This window comes from Manacus candei, unplaced genomic scaffold (genome assembly GCF_025592945.1).
Source record: "Manacus candei isolate 608988 ecotype Guabito, Panama unplaced genomic scaffold, ASM2559294v1 h1tg000008l, whole genome shotgun sequence".
NCBI classification, from domain to species: Eukaryota; Metazoa; Chordata; class Aves; order Passeriformes; family Pipridae; genus Manacus; species Manacus candei.
Genome location: NW_026138056.1, coordinates 15,907,980 through 15,933,851, shown reverse-complemented (window position 1 = coordinate 15,933,851; position 25,872 = coordinate 15,907,980). Strand labels below are relative to the sequence as shown.

Below are 25,872 nucleotides of genomic sequence, written 5' to 3'. Positions count from 1 at the left end.
TATGTACTGGGTTTGCTGGGATTGAGTTCATTTTCTTCAGAGCAGTTAATATGGGTCTATGGTTTGGATTTGTGATGGAAACAGTGTTGATACCACAGGGATGTTCTAGTTACTGCTGAGCAGGGCTTGCATAGTGTCAAAGGCCTTTTCTGCTTCTCACTAAGCCCCACCAGTGAGGAGGCTGGGGATGCACAAGGAGTTGGGGCGGGACACAGCTGGAACAGCTGACCCCAACTGACTCAAGGGATATTCCAGACTATATGGCATCATGCTAAGAAGCAGAAATAGGGGAGAAAATTCAGAATGATGGTATTTGTCTTCCCAAGACACCATCATCCATGATGCAGAGCTTGAATTTTGTGGGGATGGCTGAACACATGACTGCCCATGGGAAGCAGTGAATGAATTCCTTGCTTTGCTTTGCTTGAGTGTGCACCTTTTGCTTTACCTGTTAAAATGGTTTTTTATCTCAAACAATGAGTTTTCTCACTTTTACTCTTCCGATTCTCTCTCTCATCCCACTGTGGAAGGATTGATCAAATTTAGAAAGAAAACAAAAAAAGCCTGGGTCCTCTACAGAAAGACCAAGAGGTTGAGACTGCTGGTACCATTCCCGGTGCCAACATGACTATAGCTGTCCTCCTGGAGGGCCACCAGGGTGGAGTTCAGGCCCTGATCCTGAACAAGGTAACATGAGAACAGCCTGCTGCCTTTGTATGAACTGAAACAAAGGTACTGGGCTAGGTGTGGGAACAGCAGCCTGCCACTGGGTATTTGAGGTAAGTCAGTGGAGAAGTCCAGTGATGACCCTGAACCTTGCTAAAAAGAGAGACTTATTCCAACCTCCTCCATTGCTTTACCTTACCTGGACTCTGCTAAGCATGAAGCAGTGTTGACTCCCAACAGCAACTGCAGGATCTGATCTGGATTTTACAGTGTAACTACCTATGGTTTCCAAAAGTGGTTTACAAGCATTCCAATGAAAAGGGGGAGAAACACTCAAGAGAATTTTCTTGGAGAAAAGGTAACTACTACCTGTACCTAACCCCATTTGGATGTATCATTATCACTAATTTTAATTTCAAAATTGCAACAGGAAGGACCCATATTTCACTGCTCTTTTTAAGCCAGTTACCGAAATAGGTTTTTTTAATGGCAGTCCCACAAAATATGATAAAAATGTTCCACACAGAGAACTAGATTTTGAATTTTTTTCAATTTGTATGGAAGTCTAATTCACCACAAACATTCCTTTCTTGACCAAAAAGTTATTTATCCACAGGACACACAAAAATTTATGTTCTTGTAGGGCAAACAAATGTGGTATCATCTCATTTGGGATGAAACACCAAAAAAACATTTAATTTCATCCTAGAATTGTTTAATTTGAATTCATAACTGTCTTCTCCCATTAATTTTCCCTCTCTCCCCAATCTGCTATACTACATGTGTTTTTAACTATTGGATATAGGATATACTGGCCTTTGTATACCTGCTGACCCCAAATTTCAATGAGGTATCAATGGAAGATTCCCAGTATTCCTCATTTTTTCCTTTTACACAGTGGACATTAGTTTTAATCCTACAGCTGGCATGTTAATGCATTAAAACCCTTATAAACAGTGTATATTTTGTATATTTATATTATAAAATATATATTTGCATATATAAAAACATGTATATATAAAAAATATATATTTGTATATTCTGTATTATAATTTTTAATTATTATTACATTGTTATTAAGTCATAGGAGCTGGGACAACCCAACTTTGTAAATACAGCTACATGAACAACATCCAATTGATGAAGTGGCAAGAATCTTTTGTGGAAGTCCGTTATAGTTCCTTAGTGGGCAATACTTTTTTCTAGCTAAAACAGACCAGTTGACAAAAGATTACGGTGAGCAGGGTAGGAAAAGAACTTGAAAGTGAACAGAAGCTCTTTCTGTTTTACACTCACAAGTCAACAACGGAACAGAAATCTTACAGCATCAATAGGCATTTGTCTTGGTAACTCCGGCTAACTTCTGCAGCGTCAGTGCTTACAAACCTTGGTAGGAAGGCAAGCAGCCACCAGGTGCCAGAGAGAAACACTGTCTGCAGTTTTTCCAAAATGAGGTCATAGGAACAGCTCATCACTTCCAAACAACTACTTCAACACCTAGATAGAGGGTGCTGATGCTGGCCTGGAAGGACACACACTTGGGAAAAGCCCTACCCACCAGTATTTCTGAGTACCTAAAGAAGAGAGACAATTCGTCCACTTAACAGCAGTTACATGGTGTTATTTATTCAGGTTTAGAAACACAGAAATGGAAACTACTGCTATAACTGTTAAATTATGATAATTACTACAATGATCTTCTTCTTCTACTGACTCAGTTTATTAAAGCTACCAGAAAAGATTGCCTAACCCTGATCACTGCGTTAGGAGTTAAGAAGTGGCTCAAACTTTGGGTATTTGCAGTTGCAGAATGGGTTGCATGACTTCAATATCACAGTGGGTGAAATGGAGTAAGGGGAGAATGGATCCTCTGGATTTTAAATACTTTCTAGTTTTCTTACCTGTAGTTTCATTTGAATGACATTAAATTGGAAAACAATTAAATTATCAGTATTTTCAAAGTAACCTATCTGAGGTCTACACAGGGCAGAAATAAAGTACCAGGTATTTACATTACACAAAAAATGGCTTAGAATCTTATCACAGCTGCTCACAAAGTGATGCTCCCAGAAAGCATGAATATTATCTTTTAGCACTGCAGCAACATTTTAATGTACAGTAAGAACTTCCACACAAGTTTTGCACTTCAAAAGGTTTTAGTTCAAAAGTTTTCCTGAAAAACAACCCTTCCAGGAGAAGGCAAGGAATGCTTTCTCTTTGTCTTTCCAAGTCCTTTCCAACACCTCTGTATAATCAAATCAAATTACAATGATCTGTTATGAGGGCAGTTTGCAGTATGTGGGTAAAACAAAGAATAATGACGTGAAAAGAAATAACAACATCTACTATGTCTGATGACGTAAGTCTGTATTAAGCAAAACCACTCAAAGAAAACAGAAATACGACTTTGCAATGCTGAGGGTCAGAATACGTGGGCTGCCTAGAAAGAGACAAAATGACCTTCCATGATCAAATTGCTTTGTATAAGATTTGTGATATTAAAACTGGTTCTGGACTGAAATTTAACATAGGCAATCTCAGGACACAGGAAACTTTTTACATTGTTTTCAAATTTCTAGTTGAGTAATGAAAGAAATATTAACATCTCCACCTACACTTCCCCACAAACTAAACTTTTTAATGACCAGATTCAGCTAGGAAAATATTCAACTTCTCATGGCATGCATTTGAGTGCTCTGTAGATTTCAAGATCGTTTTTGTTTTCTCTGACTTGAAATTATGTCCACTAAAGGATTTTTCTGTAAAATCAAAAAATTCCATATTTTTCATGCTCTACAAAACCAGCAAAATTTTAAAGTAAACATTTTTCCTTATGCAAAAGTAGATGCATATACACATCCATGCAGAAATATATATATATATTCATTTGAACTTTCAGACCTGAAATTACTATTTGTCAGGTGGTATCAACAAGGAGGTTAGCATTCACAAACTAAAAATTCCACAAATTTATCATCCACAAACTAAAAACCAGTTTCATGTCAGGGAATGGAGGAACCAAATGAAGGTTTATCTGCTGTACACTACTGATTTCCCAGCCTTAAGCTGTCCCCTGTCCTCTCTTATAACTGTGATGGCAAAACAGGCTGAAGCAGCACAAGAAATCAGATTAGGGAACTGATTTGAATTTAACAAACACATCTCAGACACAAAAATAAAGTTATGAACCTGGAGTACTACATTCATCTCTGGAGTTCTCAGCACAGGAAAGACACGGACCTGTTGGAGCAGGTCCAGAGGAGGGCCACAACAGTGACCAGGGGGCTGGAGCACCTCTCATATGAAGACAATCTGAGAGAGCTGGGGTTGTTCAGTCTGGAAAAGAGAAGGCTCTGGGAAGACCTTATCGTGGCTTTTCAATATTTAAACGGGGCTTACAAGGAAGATGAGGACAAACTTTTTAATAGATATTGTTGTGATAGGACAAGGGGTAATGGTTTTAAATTAAAAGAGGGTAGATTCAGACCAAATGTAGGGAAAAAACTTTTTTTTACAATGGGGGGTGGTGAAACACTGGAACAGGTTGCCCATACAGGTGGTAAATGCCCTATCTCTGGAAGCATTCAAGGTCAGATTGCACAGGGCCCTGAGACACCTTATCTAGTTGAATATGTCCCTTCCCATGGCAGGGGGGTTGGACTAGATGGCCTTTAAAGGTCCCTTCGACCCAAACTATTCTGTGATTCTATGATTCTATTTTTCTTTTGCATCAATTTGCTGACTTGGCATCACAAACAGCTGTTCCAGCTCACCGAAATGGGCATCCTGGAATGTTGTGGTGACAAGACAGTTCACGGGGGCGAGGAGATTTGGGGAGATGGATGTGGAGTCAGATTAATTTCAAGCCACTTCAGAGAGAAAGAGAATAATTTAGCACAGACTTCCCCAGTGAAAGATCACAGCTTTGGTTGCACCCATAATGAAGCATAAAAACAAACGGGCTTTCTACCACCAGCTGAAGGTCCATCACTACCTTCCTGCCTCAAGTAGTTTTCCTTTGGCTTAGTTTTGATGGAAATATTGGTCTGAATCCTCCCAATTTGTAAGAATAACACTTGTAAAAATAACTTTTACGCAAAGTATTTACATAAATGATAGTGTATATAACATTAGAAACAATATCACGTTTTAATTTTATAACTGCAGAAGAGACAAGCCAATTAAAAAACATAAGCTACCTAAAAGGAACAGCAGAAAACCTTCAAAATCACTGAAAGCCAGTCTAATGGAAAACATGTTTAAAACCTCACAAAAAGTTTACTTTTTTGCATATTTTAAATTCCATTTAGTCTTTTCAGTTTGCCAATGTGCATTTACAGCTATACACTACAAAAACACACAAACACATAACCTAATTTGCCCAGCAGAATCAGTTCACTAACACCGAATATTTAAAACAGTCTTCAAAAGTGAAGGTCAGGCTTTCAAACTCAAATTTCAATGTGTGTCCAACTACCAGCCACTATACTTCTGACACACATCTTCTCATGTATCTTCTGTGTAGTTTACTGAATTTATTTAACTTACCTAAAGTTTCAAATGTGGATGCTATTTAATGGTCTGCTATACTAGCTTTCTATTTTATTTATAAACTTTAAAAATTGTTTAAAAATCCTTTAGTGACATCTGCAACTGTCAAAATATACTAGAGTGAACAACTATTATGCTCAAATTAACTTATTCACTTTAGCATTTCCTTTTCTCAGACTGAGGCAGATCTGGTGAATGAGACTGTTGCAAACACTTCTTCCTTTAGTTTATCACTTCGTACTTGCAAGAATCACAGACGGTTAACTTCTTTTTTCATAATGAGCAAAATACTACCTATTTAAGGGTGCAGTGACAAAACCAGCAAATTTTTCTTGCTGATTTAAAGGGGGGGGGGGAAAGAAAAGAAATCATGTTTGCTGTTTTTAAAGAACTAAATGGATATAAATCGTCAGACTCTGGGTCATCTCTAAGCACAGGCCAAAGCATTGGCACGAATGACCGTGTTGTGAAGCCTACAAGCTTTATTTGGTTTTTAGTTCACATTCCTGTAGAGTGAGACATTCTTAATTTGGGAGAGCTACGGGTAAACATTTATGGGAAAAAATTATTAAATATTTCCTTTCACAGAGGTATCAGGCAAAATAAAAACAAAATCAACTCCTGCATAGGATGCTAACGGTGGTCTTTAACTGTCAAAAATTCAGCAGGGCAAATGAGGTATCTATCTGACAGGTACTCGGTGATTTTATTATAGAGAGACTTACCTCCCCTCCACCACTGACAAACTTATAATATGTTTATTTTCAGAGAGGGACAGTATTATCATATGTGAATATGCACACGAAATAGGCCTGTCCATCATATGGAGATAATAGTAATTATGTACACTTGCACCTAGACTTAGCATTACAGAGGAAGTGAAAATACTTACAAGATACTTATTACACCACCTGATGTAATACATAACTACTGGTAACTTCCCAAACCTCTCACTGAACTCCAGTAGCCTTTGAGAGCTGTTTGTTGTGATTCAGTTTATGAGACAATGTTTTAAATGTTCTTACTCCAAAGAACTCTTGGAAAGATGAAGCCCATCTGAATATTTTCTGTCTAAATATGAAACATGTTCTGCTTGCAGAAGATTTCAGAATTTAAAACAAATATGAAACACAGTTTATTCACCCTGATGAAAGAAGTCATCCTGCAGATGGGTCTGAAGCTTGAGTGGACGCTATGCACAATTTCTCTGGGCTTTAGCCCTCAGCACTACAACTCATTTGTCTAAGTGAAGTTTGAGAAATCTATGGGAACACCTAAAAATGTGTATCATATGAGTTTTGATCAGTGTGTACAGATCAGAACAGAACAGAACCTTACTCTAACCTTACTCTAACTCTACAAGCAGGAACATGTTGGTTTGACTGTATGTGGATCAGGGATATCAAAGCTCTCTTCCTCCTCTGACCAAGTAAGATACAAACTTTCTCTTAAGAAAATTCAAAAGCATGCACACATCCCTGCTGCCCTTTAAACCTTATGAGATTTTTAACTGTTGAAAATACAGAAGACTGTTGCCTCCTCTTCCTTGTATCTACAAAATTATGCATGCCAAATGGCTCTTGAGCTAAGACAGACTGAATGCCATGTCCTGCTTTCCTGGGCATGCAGATGGATTGCATTATCACTAAACTATGGCTTTCACAGTATTATTCCAGGGTTAAATATGCACCATTTATACCTCCTGACTTCAACAACTGTAGGGTAAGGCCCCCATGAAACAGATCTATTCTATACAGGCAGTTAATCCAGGCATAGTTCCCAAATGTAGGTCATATGGGTACAACAGAGAGTAGGTCGCTTTCCCCAGCATCAAATAATTTCCAAAGCTGATCTTCTCTGGCTCCTTAGAAAGGGTGGTTCCTCTCCTGTTCCCTCACTACTTGTCAAGACTAAAGTCTAAAGAGTTTGCAATAAATGGGCAAATCTCTGAGAGCAACCGAGTAGCTCCTTCCAGTCAGCCTGCAAAGACGAGGTGGCTTTTCAAAATTTTATCATGATTGTGGTAAGGCCAGGGTTTTATTAATACTTCCAACATTTGATGCACTTTCATATAAACTCCCCCATTTAGCTCAAAAATACTCTGAGGCACTGTCAGTATAGCAAAACCTAGGGCGCATGTTTTCCTGAAATGTTCCTGAAATATTAGCTGGTATTATTAGTTACGTGACTTCAAATAGTAATCATATTTATTAAAAAATATGTCATACAAAAATCCAGAAGATTTCCCTTTGTGGTACCACTATAATGGTGCCACACTAGAAAAGGAAAACCCAGTAACACCAAAGCAAATTCTGCTGAGATGTCCAATGGAACAATATGCCAAAGATTTAACTTTCCAAAGGAAAAGACAACAAATACATGGCAGAATTAGTTTCACAGCACCGTGTGTCACCATGGCTAGGCAAAAAGATGTCATACATCTTGGCCTTTGAGGACAGCACAAAATAATGGAAAAACAGGATTGACAGGAGGAAAATAAATTACTTTTTCTTGGGTCCCAAGCTATGCTAAATGACTGATCCTTCTCAAAAAGCCTCAAGTATCGTACTTATTTGACTGTTCACTAGTTTACTGGCTGGTTGTTTCTCAGGGAGACTGGGAGTATTTATTAGCTGGTATTACTAGTTATATGACTTCAAACAGTAATCATATTTGTTAAAAAAAATTAGTATAGTAATTGTGACTTCTTACTGTGTAGGGATAAAATGCTGCATTCCACTTCAGTTTATTGAAGATTTCATGACTAAATTAACTGTTGACTAATATACCTATCTATAGTTAAAAGAAGTATTTTTTAAAAAATTAAAAGCTTATTTGTGCCTGGTTTACTATATTTCTCTAGGAAACAGTAAAAGGGTAAAATGCCCTAACAAAACAGCAAGATATTATGACACGGTTAAAGAGATAATCCTACCTGACTGCCACACCTTTTAAAATTATGTATAAGGAGTCTTTTGTTCCCTGGTTTTTGGAACGTCAAGCAACTCATAAATGATAATCTGGACCTAAATAAATGTATGCTAGTTAAAAATTCCATATTTATTTAAAGCATTAAATGAATCATGACTTCAAGTATTCAAATAGCAACATCTTCCCTCAGTTTCTTACCTAACTCCTCTTTCTAAAAGGCCAGTGTAAGAGTCTACCAACAAAGTCATGGCAAATTTTTCTCAACCTGTTTAAAACATTTACCAGACAGTTTTAAATACCATCAGAAATGCTTAATATTGCTATATTATGCTAGTTTAAAGCAAGAAAGTAGCTATAAGTCTTTATAGCAGGAAAAACTGGAAATGAGGTGGTTTTTTTCAGTATTCCCTTAATGCAATTACCTCAGTTCTTGTGTTTTGTCACTCCATCAATAACATCAAGATTTTTTAGCAGAATTGCAAGAAGTGGAAAGATGAAGAAAGTAAAAAGACCTTGATAATGCAATCAAGACTTAAAACCCCTTACATGATAAAGGGTTTGTTTCTTGGCTTTTTTTAAGAAGATAAAAGTAACTTCACATAGGGGTCACTTCATCTTTTCTTGCCCTTCACTCGTAACATGCCTATATAAGCTTGAAAATGTTCTTTTATTCAAGATAGTGTTCAGCTACTCATAAAGAAGTACTTACTCTTTGCCAGTTGTTTGTATCAAATTAAGAGAGTAACATGGAGGAATGTGTTTTTCAAGTGGCGAAATCCCAGCAACCCACAGACATGAGCAATGAAGGTGCACACAACCTCTAGGAGAGCAGATGATGGGACAAAAAGGAAGCAGGGTCAAATCTTGGGTCAATCCACCATGAAAAACGGCTCAATCGGGGTTTGAAGGATTCCTTGACAAAGGAAAATGGCAATGTCCAGTAGAGTCCTCCCTCCAGTCCCTTTGAGTAACAGATAGTTGCTCTCAACTAAAACCACGTTTGTTTAAACACACAGTTTCTCCTACCCTCACTCATTATCTGGTTAGAATTAATGATTATCTGATTAATAAATTGTTACTCAATTACCACTTAACCCAATCCCCAACAACCAGTCCCAGGCACACCTATCAAACCACAATAAATAGGACGAATGTTCATCTCCTCCTCTTCTTTTCCCACATCTCCTTCCTCTCCTCCCTTTCCCACTCCCCCCAGATTAACACATTCTGGGATTTATTTTCCTGTATCTGATCCAAGAACTAGAGTGTTCTCTCCGCTTTTTCCACCCAGGGCAAATAGGAAGTGCTAGTCCCAAGCCTACCCTCCATTCTCACCTTTGGAAGAGTGTCAGTGACTCCTACAGTGTTGCAGTTCTAACAGATCTTCTTAAAAAAACATCTCTTGACTCTCTTTCCTCCTCCAATGCTACTTTTGGGGGTTGTTTTTAATTTCTCAGCTCCTTTCAGAGAAACAACTCCTTAGCCCTGCTCACTTCGAATTGTTCAGAGAAAACTTTTACTCACCCTGAATCAACAAACTGCTTTAAACACAAAACAATCAAAATACAAATTCCCGAATAAAATACTAATCACTGTACTACCCTATTCTACATGCCCTGTAAGTAGTCTATATTGTATCCCATATACCAAAATGATTTGACATTTTTCATGTTCCTTGCAATGTTTGGAATACCACATGATACAGGGTGCAAGAAGATAAGATCATTTATGTAAGCAAAATATGACCTTACAAGTGTGTAAATCCCTTATGTGCGTATGCAAGAGAAATAGCTGTGACTACCAGTACTATTTGTATGTGTAATTATTTGCTTTACATGGCACATCAATTCTGCAAACAAATAGTAACTATTTAGCAATATTCATCTCTTTCTATTGTATAACACTGAACTGGGGAGAGAAAGGTAAGACTTTAAAGTCCATTGATAAATGGTATACTGACTGCAAAGTATATTTTGTATAGAGATCTCAAGTTTGTGCTGTGGAAACAGAAATTCATGGACGATAAAACAGCAGAGAATGGAAAGAACAGCCTGATCCAAAAACCGCAATAGGCTGTGCTGCTCTGGGAGAAAACATAGGTCTAGACAGAGTAAACACAAAGTTTATAAGTATCATTCATTCATATAAATATATATATACCCCCCCACATATTCTAAGTTGTGTTTTTGTGGTGTTGGGTTTTTTTAACTTACAAGGCAAATATAGACAAAACTTAATAAACCTTCCTGTTTAGAGTCTGAAGGTGGTAAGGTTAAATAGTCTGAAATCAACAGATGACACATTCAGATTTTAGTATATGTGTATATATATATATAAAATGCAGAAATCTGGTATTACAACTCTTTGTAGTATTTGCACCTATGCTTTTCAACATATGGTTAAACAATGTCTATTTGTATTAGCAGGTCCAAAGCTCAAGCAGACTGTTTGACTCAGGGGACATTTGAGTCCTGCTGCCTAAGAAAGAGGAAAGATGTCAGCCTTGGGTAAGATTACAGGTAAGTGCCATCCAGGTTGCTTCATGCATATGGAAAGTATCTTGTGATGTCCCTACAAAGGTAGCTGGAACAGTGTGGTCTATACCCTAACTGGGAGAATGGTTTGGAAACAGCTTTACTTCAGCTCTGTCTCTCATCTTGAAATATTTCCTGCCTGGGGTGGCATGAACCTCAGGCTGGAGGAGGAAAGTCTACCTCTTATGTCCCTGCCCTTTTCTCTTACCAACCCCAACTGTTTCCATGGTAGAGCCAGCTGTACCTGCTGCCAAAGAAAACAAGGCATTTTCCCACCTTGAGGGCATTCCCCTCTGAACATCAAACGTCTACAGCAAACAATGGAGTTGAAACAGCTTTGCAAACAAAAGGTCACAAGAATTTTTCATAGTGGAAAATATCAGGCTACCCACAGGCAGGGGTTGCTTCCAGCTCACAAACACTACACATGCTTTCAAACACACTTCACTGTGAGCTGAATTAGTCTTTGTTGAGATACTGCATGGTCCCAGTGATGTAACTCAAATTCATTCTCCCTCTAGCTATTTTGTAATCACCTTAATTGTCAGGTCTTAAAAAGAATAGATTTTTAGTTCTTTGGGAAGAGAATGCATTTACATACTGCAAGAAGCCATGTAAACTGTAGGGTGTTCTGAAATAGCAGGTCACACACTAAGTAGTGCACAAAGTAGGGGAAAGGAGAAAGGGCATGTGCTACTGGAGAGCTTCAGGCAGAAGAGCAGAGCATGTGATAAGTTGTTGATGGAGCTGTGCTTTGCAAGCTCTAGCCAAAGGACAAATGAGCAATGCAGAGAGCCCGTGGCTGCCAGAAGCTACTGAAGCTGTACTATAGGCCTCCATGGAGACTTGGCAGGATGGGGTTCAGCAACAGCAGGAGCCACATGTTTTCTGGGCTTCTGCTCTCTGCCTGTGCATATGCTCAGGCTTGCCAGTGCAGCAGTCTCCCATGGGGTCACGTTTCCCCATGGCCATAGCCACTCTGGCCTCTGAGGCCCAAAAAGCCCCCCTCCGTTCCACTCTCCTTCAGCACTGGCATTCCTGCCTTCTCCATAAGCACACTATGGTGGTCTTCCCTCTCTCCTGCCTCTCAGAAGTGGAGGGGTTGTCGAGAACTGCGTGATATCTAGTTTGAGTGCTGCTGCTGAAGATGAATAGAGAACTCTTACTCCCTAGACCAAGGGCAGAAGATGGAAGGTGACTCAAGAAGCATTTAGGGGGAAAAACACTGGACAAGCTATCACTGAACAACTTTCTGGCACTAATACCTAGCCAGACTAAAATTCCTTCAGATGGGCATAACAAAACAATTTTACTATGGGAAATTAACAGTTTAAATGTGAACCCAGATATAAGGCATTCATCTCCCTATGAATTCTCTGTACAGGTAAGCCTCAGCAAAGAGGGAAACTGTAATTATCAGCATTTTTCTGCATTGCTAGGGCAGTGGAGGAAGGGAGTGGGGTCATGGGTTGAAGGTTCTGAATTTTCAGGGCCACTCATTATGTTGAAAATGAAAACAGTCATAATTCCATAGTAAAAAGAGCTTGCTTTGGATTTCTTTTTTATTTTCCCACTTTCCTACTGGATAGTTTAGCAAACACAAGCCAGAAGGGATGGTGACTTGCTCAATAAAGAATTAACCCTACACATCTTTCACATATCACCATCCTGCCAACTCCCATGGGAAGCTGCCCAACAAGATCATCACTTTCACTTATTGCCTACAGCTTCTCCAAAGATTTCAACACCTTTGTGTGCATTCATCCTTGACCTAAGGTGCCCAGTATGGGAACACTCCTCCAATCTTACCTTCTCTTCTCCTTCCCCATTTGGAAAAGCCTGGTCAGTCAACATTTTCTTCACAACAGGATGAACTGAGTTTGACTAATTGCAAGAACACACTCACACCAGAAGTACTGCTGAGAACAAAACATCTGAGCTTTTAAATGTGGGTGATTGAGAAAATGGGACTTGACTGGTGGAGGAAACTGGTAGTTAAAGGTCACTGATAACTAGGGGGAAAAAAAGGGTGTAATTCAGATATTGTCAGTCACTGGTATATAGACACAGTTTCCACTTAACAGTTTTCAACGCTCAACATGAAGTGACAATTGATTTATAGACACTGTAACTTTAATTTTAGCAGAGACCACCAATTCAGATTAATCTGGAATATTAACTCAGCATTTCCAAACAAAAACAGAAATGAAAATCTGTTAAATGGCACTATATGAACAATAATTTTTTTTCACTTTTCTGCCATAAGGTACATGTACCAATTATCACCAAATGTCTAGAAACCTTAACCAGGTTCATACTCCATCAGACTGGGCACATGAGATACGAAGCAGTTAGCTTAGTGCTCACATGCTTTAGCAATTTTTAACAGATGGATGAAAAAAATGTATGTGTGAACAATGGGCCATGTAAATAATCTACAGAAATCAGTGTTAATTTTTTCTGCTGTCTTTCATCTTTATTGTAGTGAGTTGTACTGAGTAGGAATGAATTTCCCAAATATACCAACAAGGTCTCCAATTCCAGTATCTCCTTAAAGCTCCCTCTTCTTCAACATCCATTCCATTTGTACATCTGAACCTCAAGACAATGGTTTCTTTTTTTCAAGTTGGCAAAACAATTATTTCTCAAATCTGAAATATACTAACATAATACAGATATATACAGAGAGAGAAAAGATGCATTAAGCTATTTTGCAAAGGGGCCAAGAGAAGGGAGTTTTCTGGCAATTACTCAGCATATGGAGTGAGGTATATAGTGAATAGATTAGATAAAATTAGTAGTTGTCAACCCAGTACTGCCTGATGACAGAAATTACAGCTTTATCTTTCTCTTATCCCTGCCTCCCACATATTGTGTGCCTCATTAGGATCCTATGGACAGAACACACAAGAAAAAGACCATTCTCAAGCAATTAGGAAAAAAAATCCAAAAATAACTATAAAATCTCCTGCCAGATTTAGTAAAAAATATTTCACTTGGCTGCAGGATATAATTATGTACTAACCTGGACTATCATAGCATTTGAGGAATGGCAAAAGCCAAGGTGTAACCGGGTGCCCTGCTAGGGTTAAAAATGCCTCTTTGCCTTCAAACACATGTTCTTTGAATGTTGGGAAAGCTAGCCATAAATTAAAATGAAAAATTAAAGACAATCGGCAACTGACTCAGGGAAAGGACTGGGCAGTCAAGATGTGGCTATGTTAAATTTGGCTGTGTTCAGTTAGATGACACAGAAATATGAACTTTGAGAAAACAGTAAAACACCTTTGCCAAATGTTTGGAGGAGAAAGAGTTGCTTTTTAGGCTACAGGGTCCTGTAATACAGTATCTGATGCACTGATCTATGACCACAGTATCCAAAGCCAGCAGCACGATGCTGATGGTCCCAGACATCTTTTGGGAAAACTTGGTTGGGTAAAACTGCTTTTCCCAATTATCCACATTCCTCCAGTCTAAGTTCTTGCACAGAGGTTTCTGTTTCAGTCACAAGGGCATGAGGAACAAATGAGCAAGGACTCTGAATGGCAGAACAGTCAGTTCAAAACAAGCCCAAGGGCTGGCAAGTGATGACACCAAATAGGTCATTTCCTTGTACATAAGAAAAAAAACTGCTTATGAAGCATTTAGTAGAATAGTAAATATGAGCAAAAATGTTTTCCCTCAGATCACAATGAACAAGTTTCCAGCACATTTACCAAATGGTGCAAATCATTCCAGCACAATTTTGCTGGTTTGCATTAAAAGGAAGAATGCAAGCACATCAAAGCTTGACTTTGCCCCTAAGAAATTATTCTTCTGGTCCTCAAAAGAGCAGCTGACTTTGAAATTGGAGTGAACTGAGCCTTGACCACATTTGTAAAGGTAATACAGAACCAAATCACAGAACAGGATCTGTAGGGAAGTCTAGATACTGCAGATGTAAATTTCCCCACCTTTATTTGGAGGTTAGGGCTGTAGGCACTGAACACGCATAATTCATGAGCTACCACAGTCTCACAGAGCTTTCAAGAGTTTGTCACATTCTTTTCAAGTGGATCATTAAGGGTGGTGCACCTAAATGGATGGGTGGAGGAAATTTATCTGAACAGAAGATTAGAAGTGATTCAATTTTGGGAGATAACCTGACTTTTTGTCTTGGTAAGACTACAGTTCAGCCATGTGAGTTGACATTGGCATCTGAGGCTACTCAGCAGTTTCACATACAGATACTGTTGTGCAGATGAAAAAGAATAGCATTATAAAGCTTCTTTTTGTAAACCATAAAGGTAAAATTTTGACATGATGATGGCTGATGTAATCAACGCTTTCATGAGGAGGTTAGGCTTAAAGAGGCAAACTTAAGCTTTTTACAATGAACTTTTTGAATTCCTCTTGACTGCAATAATTTATCACTGACAACTGGTGGGACTGTGACAAAGATAACAGAATGGAAATTCAAGCTGAGACCATTTTACAAAGGCTCAGGAATCTTCTCTAGTCTGTAAAACACACTGCAAGTAGAGGCAAAAGACCTGGGAAGAAGAGGAACAAAAACAATGGTCTTCAGTTCAATCTACCTTCCTCAGGAGAAGACAACTTGAGAGAAACCAGTGCTGAAACTTTCCATTTCAAAGCTTTAACTATTAAAATGAGTAAATTAGCTGTGAGAAAGCACTAAATTCATTCTACACCTTCTATGGAAATCCTGCAAAGCAGGGTATAGACAAAATTTCCTGCTTTTTCTTTAGGCACCTCTGTGGTTGCCTGGATGAATAGAGCCATCAGAATTGTTTGGGGAATGCTGACTGACCAGGAAAGGAAATTGTCATATTGACGCAAATACCAGAGACCATGGTGCTTGTCACACTGGAGCTCTAAAAACAACACTTCTTGTGCCTTCCTCATTCTCTGTTTTGCAGTTGCTTTTGTTATTTATTTTTAAATACCCTTCTGACTAACTAGCTTCCAGAAGGAGAGGTGAAAAAAAACCAAAAAAGCAAGAACTGGGAGAAACCAGAGAAGGACAGCTGAGCCATCAATTCCTCTAGGCCAAACCCTTAGGTCCAATTCACCCTGTGCTACTGCCAGTTGCTTACATCATTCACAGCAAAAAATTTAACAGTCCAAAGTAGTGTGTTTGAGACTTGCAGGAATACTGCTTATTCCCAATATATCCTAAAAGCTAAATAGAAAATACTTTTAGTATCTGCATAGCTGCAGAGCATTATTTACACAGAACAGCTTTTAAACAAGCAATAAGCCATTTAAAGATGGAAATCTCATCATTTGATACACTAAAAAGTTTTTACACAAAATCCTCTTGAATCCTGGAAAATTTGTTCATTGAAAAGGTGCGTGCTGTTCTAATATATATCCTATGTCAGCACAAACAGCCTTCATGTAAACACACAGCCGTGAGTACCATGAGTAACAACTCTGTTTCCATCAGAAGCCCTTTATCCTGCGTAAGAGGACTGCACGCTAATAGATGTCCTAGGCTAATGCTAACTAGCTACAGCTGGCTCACAGCTATAAAAAGCATTAATGAAAACATAAATACTAACTTCTCCACTTCCCTCAGCCCGTACGTCAGGGCTGCGCAAAGGCATCGCTTTCCAAGAGGTCTGTGTGAATGAACTGGCTGCTCTGAACCAGCTCGCTCTGGTTCTCCAAAGTTTGTTTACTGAACAGTGTGTGCAGAGACACACTGAGCATGGGGGACGCAGGGGGAGAGGCAAACCACGTGCCGCCACGCTCGCCCGGCAAACCCTCCCGCAACCCGGAGCCCTGAGCTTCTAGTGATGGCTTGGAGAAAGGGAGGAAATATCTATTAACCAAGGGACTGACCTACAGGCATAAAAATGTCAGTGTGCACTGATGCTTGAACGCAGCCCGACTCTTACAGTATAATCCTGTGTTTTGCTGTAATATTACTTTGCTTTGCTGTCACAGATTGGGTTGTAATAAATAATGCTATCAGTGACATACATGGAGCAGAGAAACTACACTTTATACTTGAGAGTTCTGCGCGCTCTCAAAACTTACTACAGTACTTATATTTTTATTAAGCCAAATATAAAAAAAAATGCAGAAAAAAAAGAAAGATACTTGGGTTTATCCAGTACATATACAGAAAAGGAAAAAAGCATCTATTTCTACTCCCTTGAAGAAAAGGATGCACGCAACTCAGGGTTGCAAATTCAGACCAAAACATCAGGATACTGAAGTGCTATGACAAAGCAGCAATTTTTATTCATCCACGCTGTGCACACAAAAAATCTTCATTATTCTTTGACTATTGGACTGTTCATCTGCTCTTTTAAAATAGTTAGGTTTATTGTGAAAGTGGTTACTTTCAGCAGGTGATCTCAGGCACACATAAACCCTTCAGGTCTTTGCAGGGAGGCCAGGTGTGCTGGCCACTGTGCTAGGCTAATCACAATTCCGAACTGGTAAGTAAGAATCATACCTAGCTTTTTTTTTTTTAATTTTTATTTTTATAAAGAAAATCTATTTATACACAAGGTTGAACTGAAAATTCTTCACTGAAAAGGTTTGGAAACACTCAAAAGTACATTCATTAAAAAAAAAAAAAGTATCTTATTTCCAAATATCATGATTCTTCATTTTCATGATTTTGTTCAACGCATGCCTTTTTAATTTCCTCTGATTTGCACTACCCAAGCAGCAACTGCAACCAGGCATGCCAAATCCAGCTTCCACGTATTCAGTGGGGATCAAACAAATCATAGAACAGAACCTATTTGTCTATGCAGGAGTTTTCCAAATCTAGCATACAGATGTTATCCAACAAGGTGCAACCCTTGCAAGCATTTAAAAAGAAATTATCCAGTTGCAGTTTGTTGATTTGCTAAGGTTGCAACCTCTAAACTGGACATGACACCTCTTTTTGCTTTGAGTTCTCCCGCTTCTTGTCAGTACATATAACCGGATTTCCAACCAATTTCTTAAAAATCCACAACCTTCCCACATGCACTGTTGAAATGGAAACAGCCTGAGAATCACTGACTTTCCTGACTGTTGATGCATCCACATCAAATACCTCTTCTCTCAGGATGTTATTGCTACAATTCTCCTTCAAACCCTGGCAGTCCAAATATGAATGATGACTCAGATACACAGAAACACCAAGGTATAGATGAGCTCCTATCACAGATATTTTTAATCATGACTAAACAGCCCAGAGTGCAGCAAGAAAGTTTTGGCAGTTTTCAGCTCCCTTGGAAAGGAAATATCCACTTACCATTAAATTAAATAGAAATAAAGACACTAAAAACATTTTTGCACTGAGTGTCTTTGCTAACATGCTCTCCCACGTCCCACTTACATTATGTTAATAATGGAGCCAGTTAATTTATAGCTCCATACTGAAGATGTGACATCTTCCAATCAAATTCATTTCCTCGTACATTTTTCCTCATTTCAAACAGAATTTACAAATTTTGGCATTTGTTCAGAGGCAGTGGAAAATGCATAATCCCATTGTTACAGGACAAAGACAAGAACATCTGTAGTTTTCATGACTAGATCATATTTGAATTCAATAGTGGGGAAAGCTGCTGCCCCAGAGAGGAAATCCACAGGAACTACGTAGGCTCAAGAGAAAGTAAAGAGCAGACAGAAAGGTAATTTGCATAAAATGATATTCTAATACCTTATGACCACTTTAATAGTCCTCATACGAGAACCTCAGTTCCACACATTACTTCCTCCTTCCAAAACCTACTACACATTCCTGCACTTGGAACTCTACTTCCATGATCCCAGCTACACTTCCCACCTCTGCAAAGCTGGGACTCCAGTGCAATCTCTTACCTCATCTCACTAATGTTGCATTCCTTGCAGATCCCCTGTTCCCTCACTCAGAAAGAGAAGGGAATATCTCCTTGCTGGTGGAGTTCCTGCACCACGTGCTGAACCAGGACCACAACTTCCTAGTTGTGGCAGGGACCATATTCCACCTGCTAGGCAGGCAGGCCCAAGCATGTGGCTGCCCTCGGTCTAGAACAACTGGGAAACTACTGAGAGATATGGAATAATTTCATACTTTTATAATTGCCATCTTCCTGGGTAAAATTGATGATGCTGTACAGGAGAAAACAAAATAACGAATAACAAATTCCTTTTATCATGTGATACTGAATGAAACAGAGCCCACAACACAAATACGACCAAAAATTACACTCCACAATTTCATGACATCATTCTTGGTCTATTTAACAATAGAACCATAAAGTGGTTAGGATTAGAAGGGACCTTAAAGATCACCTAGTTCTAACTCCCTGCCATGGGCAGGAACACCTTCCACTAGACCAGGCTATTCAGAGCCCCATCCAGCCCAGTTTTGAACACCTCTAGGGATGGGGAGTCCACAATCTCTCTGGGCAACCTGCTCCAGTGCCTCACCACTCCTATATTAAAAATTTTTTTCTTAATATCTAATCAAAATCTACCCTCCTTCAACTTAAGGTCGTTCCCTCTTGTCCCTTCACTACATGCCCTTGTAAAAAGTCCCTCTCCAGTTCTCTGGGAGGCCCCTTTAGGTACTGGAAGGCTGCTCTAAGCCTAGAAGGCTGTGGGGAAACAGCTCCAACTCTCTCAGCCTGTCAAATGTGAAACATCTCTGAAAAATATTTTGTATTAAAGCATGTTGTCCAGAGCAGTTCACACTGCATTCAAACACACACCTCAAACTGAGTATCTAAATTCAGTGAGTTAGAAAACCATTTTGAACATACACGTGTATGTATGAGGTGAATTATTCCTTTCTTTTCTCACTGTAGGACTAAAATGACAAAAATAACTAAATCTCTCTTAACTGCTAATCCACTCAAATCCTTACACTGTGAAATGTAATACACAGTAAGTTCATCCCAGGCCTTTGTTCATCACTTTTCTCATTTGAGGAGTATGTTCTTCTCCAAAATCTGTGAAGTCCCCTTTAGCCAAAGAGGGGGTTGAGGCGTTAACTAAAATGCATTTCAGGATCTCAGGGCAGCCTGTAGCAGATCCCTACCCAGTGTGATGCTGTTGATTGCCTTTGGCTGTGAGAAATGGAACAAAACTAGCAGGCACTGCCACCCGTTTGGACTGATATATGAACATAAGATAACTTGTTATATTTATAAGTTGCATATCAATTTTAAACCACAATGCTTACTGAAAGAACTAATTAAGATTGTCTTCTGTGAGGAGCTTTGTTTCATTTGCATTGTTTGCTGTATATTCATCTTTTGCACTTTACAAAAGAAAGTGTATAAAAGCTTAAGATACAGATGTCCAGGCCTGTGTTTCAGCATTATCATCCTTTTCAAAGTCTGTCTTGTCTTAATTGGTAGAGTGTGCCCAAAATTTTAAAGCTGCATAGGATTGTGTATTCCTGATTCTTTGGGACATAAGACCTCCTTCTTCCCAAAAGAATATGAGTATGTTCATAACACCTTTCCAAGGAGTATTGATTTCTTATATCAAACAGAAGCTTTTACAAAGCTGACAATAGAAAGTTATTTCTAAGAATCTTCCTTTCTGGAAAACTACTGTCATATAAAATCTGTGCTAGTGTTTCTGTGCACATCCACTATTTATACAGATACTTAAGGCTATGAATACAAAGACTGTCTACCTGTCCAAGCTGCACAGAAATTACGTGCAATATTTGGGTGGTTAAATTTCTCTCCCAACTGTTAACTCACCATGTGTCCATCCAGGCATTTATGACATTTCTCACTGCTCATGGTCCTTGCCTTTGGTGCAATGGTAGAAGGAAAACAAATTCCAGAGACACAATCTGACTTTTACAAAGGTTTTGGAGAGCTTCAGCATGACTACCTCTAGGTCAGGACTGAAGTCGTTTAGTCAGTGAAAGGTAGGCGTGTAAAACACATATGGAAAATTTCTGCTCTCAGTTCTGTCAACCACATAACTCTCAGAGATACAAAAATTCAAGGGGAAGAAAGGTCAAAACCAAGGGTAAGATTCCATACCTTTTACATAGGCCATCTTAGAATAATTCTTGACACATAATAAGTGCTGGAAAATTACTATTTCTGGTTTAAACCAGACAACGTACTGTTTTAAACATGCCTTGATTGTGGCTGTAGGGCTGGAAAATTACCTTTTCAAATTCTTTACTTTCTTCTCCCTAGACTGGTCTCTACTGTAGGATAACATACAGGGGAACCACATCACTCTTCCCACTCCCCCCATTTACATAGTGCCTTGAAAACAACTACTTGGGTGGATATAGCCATAAAGCCAACAGCAGTGGGAAATGAGGCATTCAGGTGCAATAAAGCTTCATTTCCAACAAAAATTCAGAAGATGAAGATACAGCAAACAATGCAAATAAAACAAAGCTCCTCAGAGAAGACAATCTTAATTAGTTCTTTCAGTAAGCTTTCTAAAGCCCTGCACGCAATCATCAGATGTGGGAGGTGTGAAATGGTATATTTACAAGGTAAGTGGTGGGGAACACAACAACTCTACATAATGATGCTTCTATACCACTTATCTGTCTCTCTGTGCTATTTACAGATCTCTGCAATTTCTCTGTCATCGAGAATACATTAGTTAGTAGAGCTACCCCTCCTTCTTGACGAAAAAAAAGTCTTTGGGGGGTGTGTGCGACTGTCTTCTGTGAACACGTGGATGTTTTACTGATCAGTCTAAGCACTTGAGTATGGAGGAAATATAAGCAACCAGTGTCTCCTTTTTGCTAGACGCATACAGGAGCCTGCACACAGTGTTGGCCATCTGACAGTTGGTTTCTGTTCCTGTCCATTTGCTTTCCAAAGAGACTGAATCCTTGTCACACTTGTGGTCTATGCTGGCTATCGTCTGCTTGAGCCTCTTTCTGTATCAGCAGTTTATATCACTGCCCTGACATATTTTAGAACAGCAAATTGTTAGTTGCCTGTGCACAGTGCAGGGCCGAAAAACGGTAGTGAACGTTGAGGGGTCCTTTTTTTTTATCTGTGCAGAGTATATCAGATAACAGTACTTTCACCTTGCCCTTGGACAAAATAAGATTATGTAAATATTTAGCACTGAAAAATAAACGTTAATGTCAAATTAACAAATTGTTGTACTACAGCGGCACTGGAAGAAGCCCAAGTTCCATCTATCCATCTGCAGCAACATCAGCAGCAGGGAAAACAGACTTTCATAGCTATGCAGGCAACAACACGGGGAAGCTACAGTGTTAACCTATATAATACAAATTAAAGTCTTAGATGGACAGTGTGATACAAATGCTGTTTTTCCAACAGTCTTTTGTTTTTACTCCCTGTTTTGGTGGCTCCGGTTTGAGAATTACAAATAGAACAGGGTGGAGGCAAAAGAGAGTCTTTACTGTGAATAAAAAAGGGGAAAAAAAAGAGAGTTCAAAGTAGAAACTAGTTACTAGACCTTGAATCACAGCTATTAGGAGAACTATTACAAGTCTGTCAAGGAGCAATTAGACTACTTTGCAAGAATATTAAGAGCACATATCTTCACAGAGAAGGATCTGAAAAGGGGAAATCAGAGAAACCTTTTAGTTTATGGAGTACTGCCTACTGCATTTCAGTTACTTATTTCCTGTTTATTTTCCACTTGAAAAATCGCATCCAGAAATATAATGTAATTTTTAAAAACTCGCATTTATGACCATTCAATTTCAAATGTTTTGTTGAAAAAAAACACAAAAAACAAATGGAATGCTGTAAACAAATTTAAGTCAGCCACAAAAAACATTCTGACAGATGTTAGCATCTGTGAACATGGATCTTTCATGACAGTTCTTTCCAATCTGGGCTCTTTTCAAATAAGAAGACCTCTAAAACTTTTTGTTGTTGTTATTTCAATATGCTTTACAGAATTTAAAGTAGGTTTTCCATACCAGAAGGACAACTTCTCAATATATCGGTCCATCTACTTGGAATGCTAGCTGGAGCACCTGACACTCAACTTTTAGTTGTGCATGCTGCCAGACAGGTTAACCCATTGACTGGATCTGCATTAAGATAAACAGCAAATATCATTGGATGAAGAAAAAAAGGGGATAAAAGGAAATCCAACTTTGAAATGAATTAGTTTCACGGGATTATCACTTGCCAATAAAACTGTTTTACACAGAATTACGTATCAACAGGCTACTCAGAAACTTGCAACAACTTGCTAGACCACAATGAATTACAGCAACTGACTATCATGTTTCTCGGGGCCTGCTCAGAAAGAGAAATATGATTTTCCTCATTTCTATTTCTTCCAGCCACTCAAACAGGCTCTTCTAAATATTTTGTTCCCCAAGGGTCCTGTTTGCATGGTGGCAGACCTTTCCACCGCTCTACGATCTGGCAAATGGCAAACAAAATAAAGAGAAAAATCGAAAGAACTATCAATGACTAGCACATAGATGCAGATCACACTAATTTTCAAAGTAAATGCACTGTCTTTCTTTCATTCTAGGAATAGAAAGTTATAGTAGGCTGGAATGCTAATATTCAGGTAGGAAATAGGTCAAAACGTGCCAAGAAAAGTGAATGGAAAATTTGTCTAGTTACACACAGATTTTAAAATGTGAATTCACAGCTACTGCTAGCATTGTTTTCTACCAGCAGTGGTTAGCTTTTCGTTCTTGACAACACCCTTTTCTGTCCAGCCTCCTCACCCAAATCTTCTGAGTGCTCTGACCAGTTTAACTGCCTAATAATTCTAAAAATGCAACTATTTTTGTTACACTGACTACTACACAACCAGCCTTGTCCTTTAAGGCACAAAACTGACCAGCTCTATTTTTTACTAAACTCACGTGGCCCGCTCAAAACAAACAGATACTGGCAGGAGCAAAATCCAAATTATACACTGCTTTATCCCAAGAACACAAAGTACAAGGCCGACGCAGTGAGTCAGACACCTCAGCGCCAGTGAGCTCCTCAGGTTGACAGGAGTCTCTCTGGGATCCTCCTAAGCCAGGACTTTTTAAAAAAAGAGTCAAAATAACTGGGTTTAGACAAACATGTGTTGTGTCATTAGCAAAAGTATCTTTCTCATCAGACGGGAAAAGGCAGCAAAAAGTATGCCAGGAATGCTGGAAATGGGCAGACAGTCACAGGGAGTCATATTTTCTTCTGTTTTGTTTTTTTTTTCCCCATGAATCTCCTTCAGCATGAAAAGTCCATTTGCAAGAGCAGTTAATAATGGGGGGAAAGGCAGATGATTTGACAATAATACAGGGAACGTGGGACCAATTTAAGTATAGCAGAAACCGGAGAACTTCTCAGTTTCTGCAGTGATTTCTCAGTGTCTTTTGAAAATGCTCTGAACAGTTCAGCTAAACAGAGTTTAACCCCTCAGACATATCCATTTGTTTATCAGTAAAAGGTCATATTCTATATATGTGTATTTATGAGAAAAAGCTAGATTCCTACAGGCAGCACCATAATTTCTATGCTTCTAAGCTGTTAGTTTTAACCTACTAAATGAATCCATTTCCTTCCAATCAAAATAGAAGTTTCTCCCACAATTTGCCAGTCCCTTACTAGAAACTGGATGCCTTGAACCAAATGCATTACTTCCCCTGTTCCACATTTAATTTCATGCTTCTTTTCAGCTTATTGTGCTTTTTATGCTTCCCTGTGACAACAGCATCTAGGTTATTATGAAGTGCTACGAGAGAAGATATACAATAAAATAGCCTGTAGAAAATACTAATCAATTAACTACTAGTGTACCTTGATATCTAATTAGAAATTTTTGTTTATGAAACAATGCATAACCTAAATCATCTTGCCTCATAATATACAAACCTTGCTTTCATGGCAATTTTGCTTTAGAGAAGGAAGTTTAAAAAGAAAAAAAGACGGCTTCTTAATTACAAAAGAAAAAGCCATCAGTTGGTTCAAAGGACTGCCAGAGGGCGTTGGACCTTTTCGCTCACTATCAGGTGACAGACAGAGACATTTTTGATAGAGGAGAAAAGTCTCATGTGGATGTTTATCAGCCATGGAAACAGCAGCTGATAAAGCAGTATGAGGTGTTTTCCATTCCTCAGTCTGCAAAAGAAGTGTTAGTTCTCTTCTTTGCAAAATAGAAAGTGGGTTGATTTTATTTTTTTCAGGATCTAAAACAGCCTGATAGCTGTGAACAACAACAAACAAGTTGTTTTCTGAGCTCGGACATCTATAAAATTTGAGGAACTTCTAAGAGACCAGTCTAGCAACTGCACCTGAGAATACCCAACTACAGCATGTTTTCAGAAGCAATGGGCTCTCATTTTTTTTGAATTTCATGTTTGACATAAGAAGTGCAATCTGAGATTTCTGTTTTCTTTCACCCCATTCCTGTGAAGGGTGTGGGCCTCGGGCAGGTTAACCATCTCAAATTGAGTGATTGCAAGTGTACTTTTGGTTAAAAGTTGGAAATAAAATACAGAGACAGTATTATCATTTGAACTGCGGTAGAATTGATGTTAAAAATCAGCTTGAATAACGGTCTGTCAGCTGCTCTGACTTTTGATCAAATGTGGCCCTCTGGAAGAAAATCTAAACAGAGCAATACTGTCCTCAAAACCACATATTGATGTAGGGCTGGTAAAGTACTTTTTCTCTCACATATATGCATTATAGCAAGAATGAATAAGTACATAGCAATGACTTCACACAACAAGATGTATCTTTTTAAAAAATAATGCAAGTTAAGTTCCATATAACTCTTATATTTAAAGGGGCTTCTTAAAAATGTTGGGAACAATGTTGATAATTACTTTCCCGTGGGTGATGACTGAGCTTACATTTTAGGAAAGAATAATCTTCCTCAGTTCCTTCTGGAGGAATTTTATTGATCAATGAGTGCTGTAAATTATACATTGGCTTACAAGGTAGAAAGAATTGAGAGAATTCTATTATTTCCAAAGCTCAGGAAGGACCATTGAGCATGCCACTACCCACCAACAGGGTGGCTTAGAGGAACTCAAATTCTCCAAAACTTTGAAGAAACCCTTCAAAGCCTACTGTAAATTACATCTGGAGAGTTCTCAATGGGACCTGCTAAACTAATTGCTCATCTCCATTCAGGTCCTAAAGTCTGCAGGAAGAGACATTTCCTAATGTCCTGAAAGGCTGGACTTAGAAGCTTAATATAAGCTCTGCCACTGTAACTCACTTTAATAACATTCCTGAGTGAAAATAAA

The 25,872-nt window shown here is 38.7% G+C and overlaps 1 protein-coding gene and 1 long non-coding RNA gene across 5 annotated transcripts in view; one reads left to right on the top strand and one right to left on the bottom strand.

Annotated features, from left to right (window-relative positions):
* SPIDR (scaffold protein involved in DNA repair) overlaps positions 1–25,872 on the bottom strand; it is a 200,835-nt gene that overhangs the window by 41,741 nt on the left and 133,222 nt on the right. The window lies entirely within an intron of this gene.
* LOC127461976 (uncharacterized) lies at positions 542–25,199 on the top strand. Of its 3 annotated transcripts, none has more exons than XR_007900248.1 (3): positions 542–687; positions 10,575–10,667; positions 24,802–25,199. It is a non-coding gene; the product is annotated as an uncharacterized LOC127461976 (long non-coding RNA). The 3 variants fall into 3 exon arrangements; XR_007900247.1 differs by lacking the exon at positions 542–687 and adding an exon at positions 9,782–10,070; XR_007900249.1 differs by lacking the exon at positions 542–687 and adding an exon at positions 10,050–10,070 and having other exon boundaries at positions 10,572–10,667.